Source organism: Danio rerio, chromosome 14, assembly GCF_052040795.2.
Source record: "Danio rerio strain M-AB ecotype USA chromosome 14, GRCz13ab, whole genome shotgun sequence".
NCBI lineage: Eukaryota > Metazoa > Chordata > Actinopteri > Cypriniformes > Danionidae > Danio > Danio rerio.
In genome coordinates, this window is record NC_141034.1 from 53,025,001 (window position 1) to 53,042,500 (window position 17,500).

General features: G+C 35.7%; 1 protein-coding gene and 1 long non-coding RNA gene across 5 annotated transcripts in view; one reads left to right on the forward strand and one right to left on the reverse strand.

Moving 5' to 3' along the window:
* LOC147840923 (uncharacterized) overlaps positions 1–17,500 on the forward strand; it is an 834,865-nt gene that overhangs the window by 686,735 nt on the left and 130,630 nt on the right. The gene's annotated exons all lie outside the window — the stretch shown is intronic.
* The window catches only part of LOC101884594 (A disintegrin and metalloproteinase with thrombospondin motifs 2), a 487,080-nt gene that overhangs the window by 267,653 nt on the left and 201,927 nt on the right, over positions 1–17,500 (reverse strand). The window lies entirely within an intron of this gene.

The window sequence follows — 17,500 nt, forward strand, 5'->3', positions numbered from 1 at the left end:
TTTATTTTATTTTACATATTTTTTATTTTATTTTTTTATTTTAACATTCATAACATGCAGTCTATCGCAGACAATACTTGCAAAAACAATAAATAAATAAATACGCAAATATATAAATAAATAAATAAATCCATAAATTACTGCATAAATACAATAAATAAATACCTATGCAAATGAATAATAAATATAAATATCCACATATTCCTGCATAAATAAATATAAAAAATAAGCAGGTAAATAATTAGATAAATTACACGAATATTGGGAGCATAAGAAAATGCTAAACTGAAAGTCGATTACCCCCACCCCGCTTTTAAATGTTTCTTCATTCTTGAACAGTTGAACATTAACTTTTCCTCATGCTAATGAAAGAATGTCTGTCAGTCATCAGAAGGTGGTCTTTGTCATCCTTCATTGATCGTTAGAAAAACTTTGCATTCGATTTATTTGACTGGCTTCTGATGATTTAGTTTATTTTTTAGTTTTATTTCATTATGATTTTAGTTTTTTGATTTTCCAATTTTATTGTAATTGTTTTATTTTATTTTTTTTTCTTTTCGTTCATTTTACGTTCATAACATGCAGCCCTTACATGAAAGACTAAACTATTTAATTAACATTTTATGATTTTATTATATTAAATTAAATTTTTTGATTTAATTAAATTTTATGTTATTGTATCTCCAAAAAAAGCACTTTTTGCAGTAACTAATACTCCTGGAAGTGAGTCTTAAGCAACACTCTTTGACTGAAACTCATGATTAGCCTTTAGCTGTTGTCTAATATCTTATCGAATAACATTTATAACCTCCAGCATCACTGATGGACGATCAGTGCCAAACCGTCAGTGTTAATGCTGTTCTGGGATCAGCACAGACTCTCGGATCCTCGCTGGAAGCAAGACAGGCCAAGGTTACTCCATCGCTCAGACTGCAAACACTTACAAGCTGAGCTGTAAAGCATCTTCTTCCAGCATGACAGCCTGTTTAGAGACTTGCTTGAAGAGCTCTGTGCATATATAGTAATGCTTCATTTACACTGAGCGGTGCAGTGCGGCTCGGTTCAGGGGTGTGTTCCCAAAACCAGAGTTAGTCAACTAAAGCTGCTTTTACACTAAAACGTTTTTGTTTTAAAACAGCGTTTCTGTGTTTCCTAAAATTTTTACTTATTTATTTTTAATTTACATTTATTTTAGATATAATTTTTTATGATTTTATTTAATTTTTTTTAACATATATTTTATTTTCTACTTGTTCATACTACTTATGTAAAATGAGCTTTTGGTGACAACTTAATTGTTATTAAATTGTTTAGCATTAAGTTTATTCATTAATGTTGGGACAACATGAGTGAAGTGAGTTGAACCCAGCAGTTTTTACAGTGTTTGTTCATAACACGCAAGTTATATTTTATTTATTTATTTATTTCTTAAGATGCAGTTCTCACGGAAGAGACTGAACTATTTAAGATTTTTTAAATAATTTTTTTAATTGTATTATTTTTTCATGTTTTATTTTATTATATTTTATTTTTAATGACTTTTTATTTTATTTTTAATAATTCTATTTAATTTACTTTAATTTAATTTTTTGTTCATAACACGCTGTACTCACAGGAGAGAACGAAACATATATTTTTTATGATTTTATTTTTAATTGTATTATAATTTAGTTTATTTTGTATTTAATTTTTATTTATTTTAATTTATTTTATTTTTAATTCATTTTATTTTACATTCAAAACATGCAGCACTCACAGGAAAGACTGCAATATTTTTTATGATTTTATTTTTAATTGTATTATACTTTATCTTATTTTTTATTAAAATCAATTGCATTTTATTTTATTTTATATATATATATTTTTTTTTACATTTTTTATTATTTTTTATTTTATTTTAGGTTCATAACATGCAGTCCTCACGGGAGAGACTGAACTATTTCATAATTTTTTATGATTTTACTTTTAATTGTTTATTTTTTTATGTAATTTTACATTTTATTTTATTTTTTACTTTGATTGAATTTAATTGATTCATTTATTCATTTTTTTAGGTTCATAATAAGCAATCCTCACGAAATATATGAACTATTTAATAATTTAACTATTTAATAATTTATGATTTTATTTTTATTATAAGCTATTTTTAGTTTTTTTTTATTTATTTAATTTTATTTCATTTTACTTTTAATTTTCATTTATATATTTTATTTTATTCTACATTCATAACATGCAGTCCTCACAGAAGAGAGTAAACTATGTAATTCGTTTCTTACAATTTTATTTTTAGTTCTATTATATTTTAGTTCTTTTTTATTTACTTAAATTTACTTAAATTTAATTTAATTTTATTACAATTTTATTCAATTTAATTTAATTTAATTTAATTTAATTTAACTCACAGAAGAGACTGAACTGTTAATATTTTTTATTTTATTTTTAATTGTATTCTGTTTTTTTATATTTAATTTAATTTTAATTGTATTATATTTTATTTTTTATTTTATTGAATTTTATTTTTAGTTATTATTTTTTATGATTTTTTAAAATTGTATTATATTTAAGTTTATTTTTATTTTTTTATTTGATTTTATTAAATTACATTTTATTTTTTTTATTTTTTTTTTCATAACATGCAGTCCTCACATCGCTGAACTCCTGAACTGAACTCGTCACTTCAACACAAAACCAGATGAAACCAATTCAGAGCCAAACCAGAAAATCGCAGGCCTTTTGGCTGGACACTGGCTTTGGGTTGCTTTTGCCTTAGCAACCACAAACAAACACATCGTGAACTGACATCACCACAAAATCTGATCTGGTTTCTCAGTCACAGCAGGATTGTGGGAAGATCTTTGTTCCTGAGAGCAGATCTGGAAAAGGGACAGATGGATATATCCCAAATAGTGCCTTGCTACTTTCATATCTCCAGACTTTTATTTGTTTAATGATCTAAATTTATATCTATATACTGTACATATTTATTCCATCTATATACAATTGTTTCATTTAAATAAAAAAATTAATATGACAATAATTTACTGGAACAATTGGACATACTCTAATGATTTCATTTAAACTCTATGATTGCTTTTATTGGCATAACACCCATACACTCTCAAATTTACACACAAACACTACTGCCAATTTAGTTGATTGAATTCCCCAATGGCGCATGTGTTTACTGTGGGGGAAACCAGAGCACCCGGAGAAAACCCATGCTAATAGGGGAGAACATGCAAACTCTACACAGAAATGCCAAATGACCCAGTCGGGACTTAAACCAGCGACCTTCTTGCTGTGAGGGGACAATGCTAAACACCTAGCCACCCTAATAGCTTAATTTATTTCATTTCACATGTCAGCTTTTAAACGATTGCTTAAAATGCCACTCTGCTTGTCCTCATTTATCGCAGTCTCATCTTTTTTTGCCACAGTTCTTCTCCATGTATTCATATTCCCTTTCTGTCTCTTTTCCACTGTCCTGTTTTCCTGCAGTAAATGTGCCCAGAAGCCCCGTCCCTCCTGAGCCGCTCTGACAGATACAGCTAAATATTTAAATGCTGGATGGACACTTCACTTCACTGTGTGCCCTCAATCGCTCCTCACACTTACACAGAGAGACAGAGACTGCTAGAAACACACACAAATACTCCACAAACACAAGGGCTCTTTTTCGCTAAGCTCTCAATGAAGAACAGTTGATGTCAAAAGTATTCGCCCCCTTGTGAATTTTTGTTTCTTTTCCAAATATTTCCCAAATTATGTTTGACAGAGTAAGGAATTTTTCACAGTATTTCCTATAATATTTTTTTCTTCTGGAGAAAGTCTCATTTGTTTTATTTAGGCTAGAATAAAAGCAGTTTTTGTTTTTTAAAACACGTTTTAAGGACAAAATAATTAGCTCCTTAAAGCTATATTTTTTTCGATATCTACTAGGGATGTAACGGTATTGTAAATACCGTCATACCGCAATATTAATTTTTTTCGATATTACCGAAGTTGCATGACTCGGTAAAACTATAGGTCTTCTGAGAAAATTTGCTCAGGCGAATGAAGCGAACGGGAGGTAGCGGAAACTACAATTCCCATCAGCCCAGGCTTGGCCATAATCCCTTGCGGTCTGTTGTCACTACAGATCCAGTAATGCGGAAATGGAGTGTGCTGCTAGAAGCGGGGATGAAAAAGAATTGGAAAACCCTAAAGCGGGTGTTGTCGCCGCGCGCGTACTGAATAGCAGTGTTGTCGCGCGAGTTCTTATCAGCTGTGTTGTCGCGCGCGTACTGTAAAGCGGGGACGGAGGGTATGTCGCGTCGCGGGGGCACTTTTGGTCATTTTGGAAGGGAACTTTCTATTCAAGACTAAAAAGGGCATGTGCACTACACAGGTTGAGCACTGTGTGTGCACGTGCCTGCAAGTTGGGGAATACGACTAATAATCAGTCATGGGGACTGCAGAAACACAGCACTGTTCAGATTGATGCAGACATGAGATCTCTATCTCACTCATGGTTTGTCCTCTCAAGTGGGGGAAAGACAATGCACAACGTTACCCACTGCTGTCAAACTGGGCCAAGTCATATCTCTCTGTCCCAGAAACCTCAGTCCCAAATGAGAGGGTTTTTTCTGTTGCAGGGGACATTGTAAATACCCAGAAGAGATACCAGCTTTTACCAGATTATAGTTATATGATAATTTTCCTTTAAACCCATCTCTATCTAAGTGAGTGAGTGATTAAATGTTGAATGTGAGGAGTTTTCAACAATACTAAATTGAAACTTTATTTTTTTACATGGTTTAATATTTTTTTGTTATTAAAATTGAAGTTCCTGTTTCAAAGCTTACAGATAGATGACTAATTTGTATGTCATTGACACTTTTGGCACTTTTTTGGAGTATTTTCATAAGTTTTGTTTTTTCCTGTAAATGATTCAATAAATACCGTACCGTGACATTCATACCGAGGTATTACCGTACCGTGAAATTCTGATACCGTTACATCCCTAATATTTACAGAACAAACCTTAGTTACAAAATAACTTGCCTAATTACCCAAAACTTATTTTTTTAAAACAATTCTAAGATCAATTTTATTAGCCCCCTAAAGCAATATTTTCTTCCACTGTCAACAGCACATCCTTATACCAACCCAGGTATATACTGGATAGGGGTACATACTATTTCTGGAGAGCACCATAGTACGTCCCAGGAGGTATGTTTCATGAATTCACCAGAGGCCGCTGTGTACGCTTTTTCAGATCATACAAGCCATTCACGCCTGCTGAATGGCGAGCGATTGGACAAACTGGTAACAGAGAAAGCCGTCCATAAAGAGATAAGCGGTTAGCTGGTGAGCGGGGAAAGGAATGGTGCCATTTCATCCTATAGCATTTATTTGAAAGATGTAATGCAGAGTTACTGAAGTTTGTCCTGTGCGCTTGTGGTTCTTTTTTAGTTACTTCTTTGGTTTGGTGCATAGATGTAATGCAGCCATGTAATGCAAAGATGTAATGCAGCCATAAGTAGCTCTGGCTACAAAATTCATAATCTCCAGAATGAGCCTGAAAACAAGCACACTTTATACAATGACTTGCCTAATTACTTGCCTTAATTAACCTAAAGGTTAAGGGCTCCATTGGTCATGGTGCAAAAGCATTTAAAGCATGTCTGAATCCACTTGCTGCAAAACATCTGTGCGTCAGCATAATGAATTCACCTTCAAAACATTTAGAACAGGGGTGGCCAACCCTGTTCCTGGAGAGCCACCTTCCTGCAGATTTCAGTTGCAACCCATATCAAACACACCTGAACTAATTGTTACGGTTGCCGTATCTTGGTGGGATTTTTTTTTGCATCCTGTTCTCTCTCTCTCCCTCTCTTTCTCTCTCTCTACCCCATCTCTGCCTGTCGTATCCTCTAGGTCCGCCTTCGCAGAGGCTGATTGGTCAGGAGACCAGTCACTCATCATTGGTGTCACATATAAGGACGCCAGGGAGAGTGGATGACAGCGCGCTTTTCCTTTGATCCTGTGTTTGGGTCCTTTTGCAGACATGATTTTGTTATTCATTAGTTTTGCTTAACTTTCGTTTGGATAAAATTATTTGGTATTATTTCTGCTCATTTTTGAACTACTTTGTGATTTCTGTACATTTTATTTTCGATTGTTTGTTTATCACTTTTTGGTACAACTCTTACCTGACAAAACAAAAGAGAATATATTGAGAGTTGACTTTGTCCTCAATGTAAGGTGGACAGGGAAGATGTCGTACGACTTCCATCCTACATACACGTAGTCAATTCATTGTTTAAAACACAGGTAAGAAGTGAATGCCACTTATGTATTTGTTTTGTTTCAGTTGTAAGATTACGGCGCTCGGCGCTGAAGAATTTTCTTTTCTTTTTCTTTTCATGTTTCTAGTGAGGTAAGGGGTTTGCTTATGAGTTAGACTTTTTTTGTTATATTTATTTCTTTGATTTGGCTTCACTAGCGTCCCCTTACTCTTGAGTTGACCTAATTTTGTTTGATAATTTGTTTAATTTGTTACTTTATTATTATTGTAAATATTTTTCTTATTGTATATATATTTGGGCATTATTCTGATTCACTTTTTGTACATTAACTCAGTTTTTTTGGCAGTTTTGTTGTTTATGTCTTTTACTTTCACCCATCACTTGTGAAAGTACCGCACCTTTTAAATGTTACTACTTTTACCCTAGACTAACATCAAAGAAGTTGTAACACAATTAATTAGGACCTAAACACCACGTGATAATTACAGGTTTGATATGGATATTACAATTGTTTATTGATATTACAATTGTTTGATATGGGTTGTAACTGAAATCTGCAGGAAGGTGGCTCTCCAGGAACAGGGTTGGCCACCCTTGATTTAGAAGGACCAAAAGTTAAGTCGATTATTTTGAGTATTTTCGAGAGTAGTGAATGTGTTACTCCTCCTTTCTCTGTTAACTTCCTTTCCGGCCTCCTCCTTTTAAGTTTATTTGATAACTGGCCGTTTTAATGTGATCTTTGGCTGACAGGAACTCAATGGGAGCATCAGAAATGCCACTACAGAGATTTCTCCAGACGCGCAGGAGAAAACACAACCACCCAAAGGGCAGACGGAGAGAAGGGAACAAGCCGGGCGTTAGCGCTGGAATATAAAACATCATTTTCTGTGATGAGCCTCAATATTGATTAGCTCTCAGATCAGCCTTCCTCCTCGACCTCTGCTTTTTTTCCCCTCCTCCATAGATCAGTCTGCGGCTGTGGCCAGACTCCTGACTTACACCTCCTCCATTATTCTGTCTTTTCTTTTTGCTAGGGTTTGGATTATTGGGCCCTATCATACACCCGTCCCACCACTGCCAATATACAGCCATAATAAGTTATAATAACTATTCATTTTAATTTAAAAAATATAAATAAACTGCATAGTTGCAATCTAAACAGCTACATTCTCACCTAAAAAGCCTTAAAAGTACATTATGTTGTCCAACAGCTGCAATATTTGTCAAACTGTAGTGAGTTTATGGATCAGATGTCACTGTATGTGGGTGAAGTAATACACAAGGGTGAAGAGGTTGTACGAGTGCAGTTATTGTAGAATATTGCACAGCTGTCAGCCAATCAGATTTGGGAACCCCGACAGAACTGTTGTATAAACATACATACACACATACATACATACAGTGCATGGATACCAAATATTTGCATCGATTTTATTTATTTATTTATTTTTTTTTCAGAAAAATGGTCAACTGGTCAATATTATATGTGTTTCCAGCGTTTTTTGGTGACATTTCTATGAATATATGTGATTAGGAAAACATCATTATCTTTCAGCACATCATGCCATCATCTTATTCAACTCTTGCCTCAATTTAAACAACACAAACGAGGCTGAAAACAAATTGAAGATGATCTAATAAGCCAATGGGCTGATCCTTTCCAATAGCTTGTGTTCATGCTGTCTCCACCCAGATCCTCCATCTGCGAGAGGAGCTCAGAGTTTCAGCAGATCTCCGAGTGTGTGTGTGTGTGTGTGTGTGTGTGTGTGTGTGTGTGTGTGTGTGTGTGTGTGTGTGTGTGTGTGTGTGTGTGTGCTGTCAGCCCGTGTGCTTCTGCTCGGGCTTTGGCCTCTGATGACATGAATGGCTTCAAAAACCTCAGTCAATGGAAGAGGGCCATGCTGGATTTTTACTGTTTGTGTCAAGTTTATACTTATGTCATAACACTGGGGATGTAACGGTATCAGAATTTCACGGTACGGTAATACCTCGGTATGAATGTCACGGTACGGTATTTATTGAATCATTTACAGGAAAAAACAAAACTTATGAAAATACTCCAAAAAAGTGCCAAAAGTGTCAATGACATACAAATTAGTCATCTATCTGTAAGCTTTGAAACAGGAACTTCAATTTTAATAACAAAAAAATATTAAACCATGTAAAAAAATAAAGTTTCAATTTAGTATTGTTGAAAACTCATCACATTCAACATTTAATCACTCACTCACTTAGATAGAGATGGGTTTAAAGGAAAATTATCATATAACTATAATCTGGTAAAAGCTGGTATCTCTTCTGGGTATTTACAATGTCCCCTGCAACAGAAAAAACCCTCTCATTTGGGACTGAGGTTTCTGGGACAGAGAGATATGACTTGGCCCAGGTTGACAGCAGTGGGGAACGTTGTGCATTGTCTTTCCCCCACTTGAGAGGACAAACCATGAGTGAGATAGAGATCTCATGTCTGCATCAATCTGAACAGTGTGCTGTGTTTCTGCAGTCCCCATGACTGATTATTAGTCGTATTCCCCAACTTGCAGGCACGTGCACACACAGGGCTCAACCTGTGCAGTGCACATGCCCTTTTTAGTCTAGGATAGAAAGTTCCCTTCCAAAATGATCAAAAGTGCCCCCGCGACGCGACATACCCTCCGTCCCCGCTTTACAGTACGCGCGCGACAACACAGCTGATAAGAACTCGCGCGACAACACTGCTATTCAGTACGCGCGCGACAACACAGCTGATAAGAACTCGCGCGACAACACAGCTGATAAGAACTCGCGCGACAACACAGCTGATAAGAACTCGCGCGACAACACCACTATTCAGTACGCGCGCGTCTTTTTCATCCCCGCTTCTAGCAGCACACTCCATTTCCGCATTACTGGATCTGTAGCGACAACAGACCGCAAGGGATTATGGCCAAGCCTGGGCTGATGGGAATTGTAGTTTCCGCTACCTCCCGTTCGCTTCATTCGCCTGAGCAAATTTTCTCAGAAAACCTATAGTTTTACCGAGTCATGCGACTACGGTAATATCGAAAAAAAAATAATATTGCGGTATGACGGTATTTACAATACCGTTACATCCCTACATAACACCCTATAACAATGCCATATTTGCATTTTAAAATAACAATGAATAAGTGACACTTAAAGACAGTTGTCATTAGCACGCATAAAATCGCATTCGTATACTTGAAATGTCATAATTATAAAGGTGTCATGACAGTCTTATAAACATCATTTTCAAGTAAGGTGTAACTAAAATGCGACTTGTATTTTTGTAATATATAAATGTATAAAAATACATTAATCAAGATATATATTTTTGCAATAAACAGCTATTTGCAACACAGGCTCATTGTAAAAACGTACCCCCCTATACATTTCTGGAGAGCACAAATTATGTAGCCAGATTTACGTCTTTAAAACAAACGCTACAGAGTGATATGACACCACTGACGGCTTTAGTTCCTTTTTTACGTTAACAGCTGACCAATATCTCTGTGTGGACAGCCGAGGGCTTTTCTTTTTCTGGATTGTTTTTGAAAACATCATTGGTTGGGTTTATGAAAGTGGGAAATTGGGTCAATTTGTCCTTTTGAAAACACTGTTGGTTGAGTTTAGGGAAGGGGTGGATGAGTCAATCGGTGGTGGGTTTAGGGAAGGTGTGATCGGTTCAATCGATGCATTTGAAAACACTATTGGTTGGTTTTAGGGAAGGAGTGGGCGGGTCAATCGGTGCTCGGTTTAGAGAAGGGGGTGATTGGATCGGTGCTTTTGAAAACATTATCGGTTGGGTTTAGGGAGTGATCAGGCCAATCGGTGCCAACATATGAAGAACAATGCAAACTTCCCAAAAGGTTGTGGGCGTGTCAATCGATGCTGGCTTTTGGGAAGGGGTGATCAGGTCAATCTGTGCTTTTGATAATAATATTGGTTGGGTTTAGGGAAAGTGGTGGGCAGGTAAATTGGTGCTGGGTTTAGGGAAGGGGTGATCGGCTCAATCGATGCTTTTGAAAACACCATCGGTTTAGGGAGTGATCGGGTCAATTGGTGACAACATAGTGAGAACATGCTAACTCCACACAGAAACACCAACTGGCCCAGCAGGGACTCAAACCAGCAACCTTTTTGCTGTAAGGCAACAGTTCTAACCACTGAGCCACCATGCCACAAACATCAACATACTGAAATAAAAGTTTGTTGACTTTAATTTTAACGCAGACATTATTTGAAGTACAAAATTACAGGATGGATCAAAAACCAAAAGGTGGTGGGCGGGTCAATCTGTGCTGGGTTTAGGGAAGGGTGATCGGGTCAATCTGTGCTTTTGATAACACTATTGGTTGGGTTTAGGGAAGGTGGTGGACAGGTCGATCTGTGCTGGGTTTCGAAAAAGGGGTGACCGGCTCAGTTAATGCTTTTGAAACCCCTATCGATTTGTTTAGGGAAGGGGATTATTGGGTCAATTGGTGCTTTTGAAAACATTATCAGTTTGGTTTGAGGAAATTGGTGGTGGACAGGTCAATTGGAGCTGGGTTAAGGGAAGGGGGTGATCGGGGGTGGTCAATTGGTGCTTTTGAAAACACTGTTGGTTGGGTTTAGGGAAGAGATGGGCAGCTCAATCGGTGCTGGGTTTCGGGAAGAAGGTGATCGAGTCAATCTGTGCTTTTAACAATATTATTGGTTGGGTTTAGTTTAGGGGATGGGTGGGGGTATCATCAGTCATTCAGTCAGTCGTTAGCGGCCTCTGGTGAATTTAAGTGAGAAAAGCAAGCTCAAATGGCACTCAGAAAAAAAAATCTGAAAAAAAAAAAACATTCACAGTGATCTGTTAGATTCATGAAAACAAAAGCTGCAAAAAATCATACCTCCTGGGACGCATTTCGCAAGCTCTAAAAATGTATACAGGGGTACGTATCAATAATGAGCCTGGGTTGGCTATTTTTCCAATGGTATACATGTATTGTATCTGCTTTAAAAGCAAGTGTGTGCTGAAAGTCACTAAGTCTGTGCGAATCTCCAGCAAAACAATGTTGCCCTGGAAACTCAGCATCAACAGGTCATGAGGGCCTCGCTCGCATTCCTCACAAACATACTCAAGAGACACACTTCTGCTGATTTCTCAGTTGACTGCAATTAAATACACACTAATGCAACATAAGAGTGTCAAAACTTCACACTTCAATTTGTCAAAGAGAATTAGTCCATGTGCAAATTACTCAATCAAACTCACTTTCAGTCACTCTGGCACAAAAACAATCCAATATCACAGACACACCACATGATTAAGAAGGGCTCTATTAACAGAAACATGTATTTGTGGTGTCACTGCGTGATTTTGTAAACAAACTGGTAGTAGTTCTGTATTTAAATGTCTTTTTTTTCTGAAAACATTTACTTCATTACTTTTAAAAGCATTCGATCAATTCAACTGTTAATGATTCAGTGATTCAAATGATTCATTCAGATCCATTTAGAGTGAGTGTCAAATTAATGATTCACAGATTAAAATGATCCATTTAGAATGGGTCTCAAGTAAAATACTCACTGATTCAAACAATCGAGTCAGAGTGAGCCTCAAGTCAATGAATCACTGATTCAAATGATCCATTCAGATCTATTTAGAGCGATTTAGATGCTCCCATATTCAAATGACTCATTTAAAGCGAGTTTTAAATAATGACTCATTGATTTAAATGATCCATTTAAAATGAGTCTCAAGTAATTAATCACTGATTCAAATGATCCATTTAGAGCGAGTCTCAAGTTAATTTCTCACTTATTCAAATGGTCCATTTAGAGTGAGTCCCAAGTTAGTGAATCACTGACTCCAATAATCAGTTTAGAACGAGTCATAAGATAATCACTCAATGATTCAAATGGTCCATTTAGAATGAATCTCAAGTTAATGACTCACTGATTCAAATGATCCATTTAAAGCAAGTCTCAAATTAATGACATTGATTCAAATGATCCATTTAGAACAGGCCTCAAGTTAATTACTCATTGATTCAAATGATTCATTTAGAACAGGTCTCAAGTTTAAGACTGACTGATTCAAATGGTCCATTTAGAACAAATCTTAAGTCAATTACTCACCGATTCAAATGATCCATTTAGAATAAGTCTTAAGTTAATGATTCACCGTTTCAAATGATCCATTTAGAGCAAGTATCTGGATTCAGCCGTTTTAACTCTTACACCTACAGAACCATTTAATTAAATTGTGATCAAATTTGGACTTTTGTTTTAATGATATCCTATAGAAAAATGTCAACCAAGCAGTTGCAATCACTAATCTGAACAAGTATCCAGTAAAAAAAAAATAAAAAATCACTGATTCAAATGATTCAATTATACAAAGTCTCGAGTTAATGACTCACTGATTCATATAATCAGGTAAGTAAAATTCTTCATCTAATGTTCCAGTGATTTGAATGATCCAGTCAGAACGAGGCTCAAGTTAATGACTCACTGATTCAAATGATTCATTTAGAGCAAATCTACTTCCAGGAGTTTACACATCACTCTTTGGGCTAATACTTCTTGCTTGAATACGCTAAAAAGGGTGTTACATTTATTTACATTTATAGATATAAAACTTTCCATTATAGTGTAAAACCCAAAATGAGGTGTTTTGATTAAGTCATAAACAATGATAAGGATTATTTTGGATATGATTGAAAGCATTTTCAAAAAAGCACTTTAATCCAAAGAGATTAAACAAAAGGACAATCCTAAAATAACGAAGATACACTTTCAGTAGAAATTTCCTGGAAAGAGCAGATACATCAATGTCACTTTTAAAATGTGTGCAAAAACGGCTTGACAGGAAACAAAATATATATGTTATAATCAGATAAATCATTTTATAATTATTTAATAAAATTGTTATTTAACTTAATTTGTTAGGAAGCCTTGAGGGTGTCAGGATCAATTATGTTAATTATTTTATAACAAGTCTGTAAGATTTATTTGAGTTCATATTTAGATTATTCACTAAAATATATAATTTAAATCATTCATGTAGTTGAATGCAGTAAAAAGTATAAAAGGGTTGTAAATAAACCTGTGCAAACAATCTAGCCTTTATAACCAGATTATTTAACAAAAGATGATACTGCAGTAGAATATTTGCAGTCTTTAATAAACATGATGTGTATGAGATAGAGATGGTATGAAAAGTGAATTGTTTGTTTCGAAACTTGTGAATCGGATTTTGTCCAATAAAAAACCTGAAACACACGTGGTTGTTGTCATGTCATGCGGTGAAACCAGCCAATCGTGTAATATCATTAAACATTAAAGAGTCGATCCTCCCTATACACAACCCATACCGCCGAACCACCAGGGGCCACCCCTTGCTCTTAAATATGAGTCTGTTCTGTGCTTTTGCTTTGTTTAGGTGAGAAAACACTTTGAAATAAATATAAAAACAACACGATTCACTTTCCTTTTCATTACAGGTGCCGTCACCCCTCCTATGCAATCCTCAAGTCATATAATGGGGCATGACTGTCAGCTGACGGGCTCTATAGTGATAAATAGACGCTGTTTCCCAAACGGATACTGTACACATGATTTGAAGTGGAGCGAAAGTCTGGCTTTTGGGTGAGTTTTTAAACAGACATATAGGCATCACTTAATTAATAATAATAACCTTTAAACATGTCGATCTTGGAGGGTTTTTTTTTTCCAAACATAACTAATTTCATCTTAAATTAACATAATAAGTTAGAAAAGCAATCGAATGCTTTCATTATAATGTTGGATGTGTGCATTTTTAAAGTGTCACCTGTTATTTAATGTAATCACATGAAAAAAATCTAAATAAATAAGAGATTAATTTGTTGCTCTTTAAGTTATACAGAGAAGAAACGGCTAATGAGATTTGATAACGTGATTCTATTTCATTATAAAGTGTTTGCTAATGAAAGTTTGGGCTCGTGTTGGAGACCATGCGGAACCTCAAAGGCTAAGCATTTTCATGTTTTTTGGGCTTCCCCAAAAATACAAACCGTCTAATGTGAAATAGCGACTGAAACAAAAAAGATGAGAACTGGAGAATAATTGAACTACTCATTTATAACATTACATCTTGGGAAAATGCCAAAATTATTCCAACTAATGACAAATACTTGATTCAAAAGCTTTTGGTAAGTAGCAGAAAAGCCATAACTGGAAAATGGTTCAGGCTGATCCTCCAACAAGGGTTCAATGGGTAGGAATTGTAAAGGAAATCCACTGTATGGAGAGACTCATTTTTAATCTAAGATTTGATTAAAAAACAAACAAGTACTGGGAAAAATGGTCTGAATATGTCATTGTAAACATTCATTCATTTATTTTCTTGTCGGCTTAGTCCCTTTATTAATCCGGGGATGCCACAGCGGAATGAACCGCCAACTTATTCAGCAAGTTTTTACGCAGCGGATGCCCTTCCAGCCGCAACCCATCTCTGGCAAACATCCACACACACACTCATACACTCTGGACAATTTAGCCTACTAAATTAACCTGTACCACATGTCTTTGTTCTGTGGGGGAAACCGGAGCACCCAGAGGAAACCCACGCGAAGGCAGGGAGAACATGCAAACTCCACACAGAAACGCCAACTGAGCCGAGGCTCAAACCAGCGACCCAGCGACCTTCCTGCAGTGAGGCGACAGCACTACGGTACCTACTGTGCCACTGCCTCGCCCTCATTGTAAACAATTTGAGATAATGTATGTCAAATGTATCATGACTTGATTCTGTAACCCTTATGACATCCGCTTTGTTCTCTGTTTTTATTATTTTTTCTACTTTCTTTCTCTTTCTTTTCTTTAAATAAAATAAAAAAGTAAAAAAAGAAAGAAAGAAACTGCTTGCTAAGGTATTTGCTGATAATATATATATATATATATATATATATATATATATATATATATATATATATATATATATATATATATATATATATATATATATATATATATATTATCCCTTATTATTATGGGCATATTCCTTATTATTATGGGCATTTTCCTTATTTTCACATCCCAATGTTGACAGGTATGTAGAATGCCTATAAGATCATCATGAATGTCCATGTTGTTATTTTAGAGATACTCATTGCCTTGCTGCTTTAATGAACACAATCATCACACAATTATTCTTCCCATCTTGTGATCTTGCCATTTTTTCCCTCGTTCTTAATCTCCCTCAATTGCTCTCCCTCTCCTTCAGACAGATCTAACATTATGAAAGCGCTCATTACCTCCTATTACTGTGATTGTACGAGAAATCTCAAATGATATCTCCATTTCGCCATTTAAATCACACAGAGATCATTGACATTTGGTGGACTTCTAATACCCCGGGCTCCACCGCTGCTTCCCCAAGCTGTGACGGACCCTTAAGGCAAAGCGAAAACCTCTAGTTAGCCTTTTCATTTCCTCTCTCCTTCTGTCATCACTCCACAATTTTAATGAGCAAAAACGACACTCATTTTCCTGTCCTACTCCATCTAGGCAGGTGCCATGCTTTTTTTTTTCCCTTTCTACTTTCATCTACGAACAGAATCTTATCTGCATGCATGTGAGGAGGGGAAAGACAGAAAACTTGTGCAGATGCCATTGCTCGTCTCAAAGAATGTATGTTTGGGGAATACAGTAAGGGCAGGGCTACGGGTCTCTTCCCAAGTGCTTAAATTATAGGCCCTATCATACACCCGCCTCAATAAGGTGCAAGAAGGGTTTGGCGTGATTTGCTGCTATTTTCAGACCGGCGCAACAGTAATTTTCACGTTTTGCTCAATGTGGTTTAAATAGAAAATCCATTTGTGCCACTTTGTGGACTCATGGGTGTGCTGGTCTATAAAGAAGGTGTGTTATGGTGCATTGCTGGATATTTTGAGAAAATGAAATAGACTGACCAAGTTATAGCAGCTCTAGTCCAGAGCAGAGTGTGTTAGTTATGCGCCTATGCAGGTTATCTGGGCATATTTAGATACATGACAATAGATCTTTTTAAATGTAAATAAAAAAAATTATGTTTTGTTGAATAAAAGGTGCATGTATAAAGCTATATATTTGCTTGTTTTGACATTTAGGGCTCTATTTTGACGGTCCATGCACAAAGCGCAGGGCGCAAACGCTTTCAGGGCGTGTCGGAACACATTTTTGCTAATTTAAGGACGGAAAAATCCGCTTTGTGCCGTGGCGCATGGTCTAAAAGGGTTGAGTTTATTTTCTTAATGAGTTATAGGTGTGCTTTGAGAATAAAACAATCAGAGTCTCATCTTCCATTACCTTTAAGAGCCAGCTGCGTCGCACCATAAGCACATTTGCCATTAACATGAAGTAAGTTCACTTTCGATTTTGCTCTCTTGGATAGGGAAACCTTACCGCACAGACATCAATTAGTCTATAAATAATTAATTTTGTTTGTTAAGCGCAAAGATTTGTTTCAAAACTATTTCTAAACTCAGTTCTAATTTCCAGCAAACGGATAAATGAACAATAATAACAAAGTGTGGTCAAAATACTGAGTTATTTCCAAATACACCTGCTATGCCCCATAAGGTCTAAAGCCTGACAGGTGGGCAAATCTAAGTAAGGCAGTGGTTTTTAAATTCATGTAGGCTAGAAATTTTAAATAGAAATTTTAATATTTTAATCATTTATATTTATATCCTATATATATCCTCATATATATATATATATATATATATATATATATATATATATATATATATATATATATATATATATATATATATATATATATATATATATATATATATATCCTTAATATATTCTATTTTTTTTTATATGTAAAGATATTTGCGTATTGCTCTGCATCTTGTGTGTAGTGTGTAAGCCAGGTGCACTTTGCGCCAGACAATAGACCGACTTTGTTCTGGTCTAAAGAACAGACTATTTACAGTTTCTCAAAATAGCATTGCGCCAAAACACGCCTGCTTTTTTAGACCAGAACGCCTATGGGCGCACATATGAGCGCAAATGCATTTGCTATTTAACAGTGTGGCGCAACACCTCAAAATGACCCTTGCGCTGAGCTGAAAGTAGCAAAAGACTATTGCACTGCGCCTTGCGCCACACTGCGCCGGGTGTATAATAGGGCCCTAAAATGTGTGGCTAAGAAATAAATATTTCTTGTTAGTGTGGTCAGAGATAAATTTGACATTAAAAAT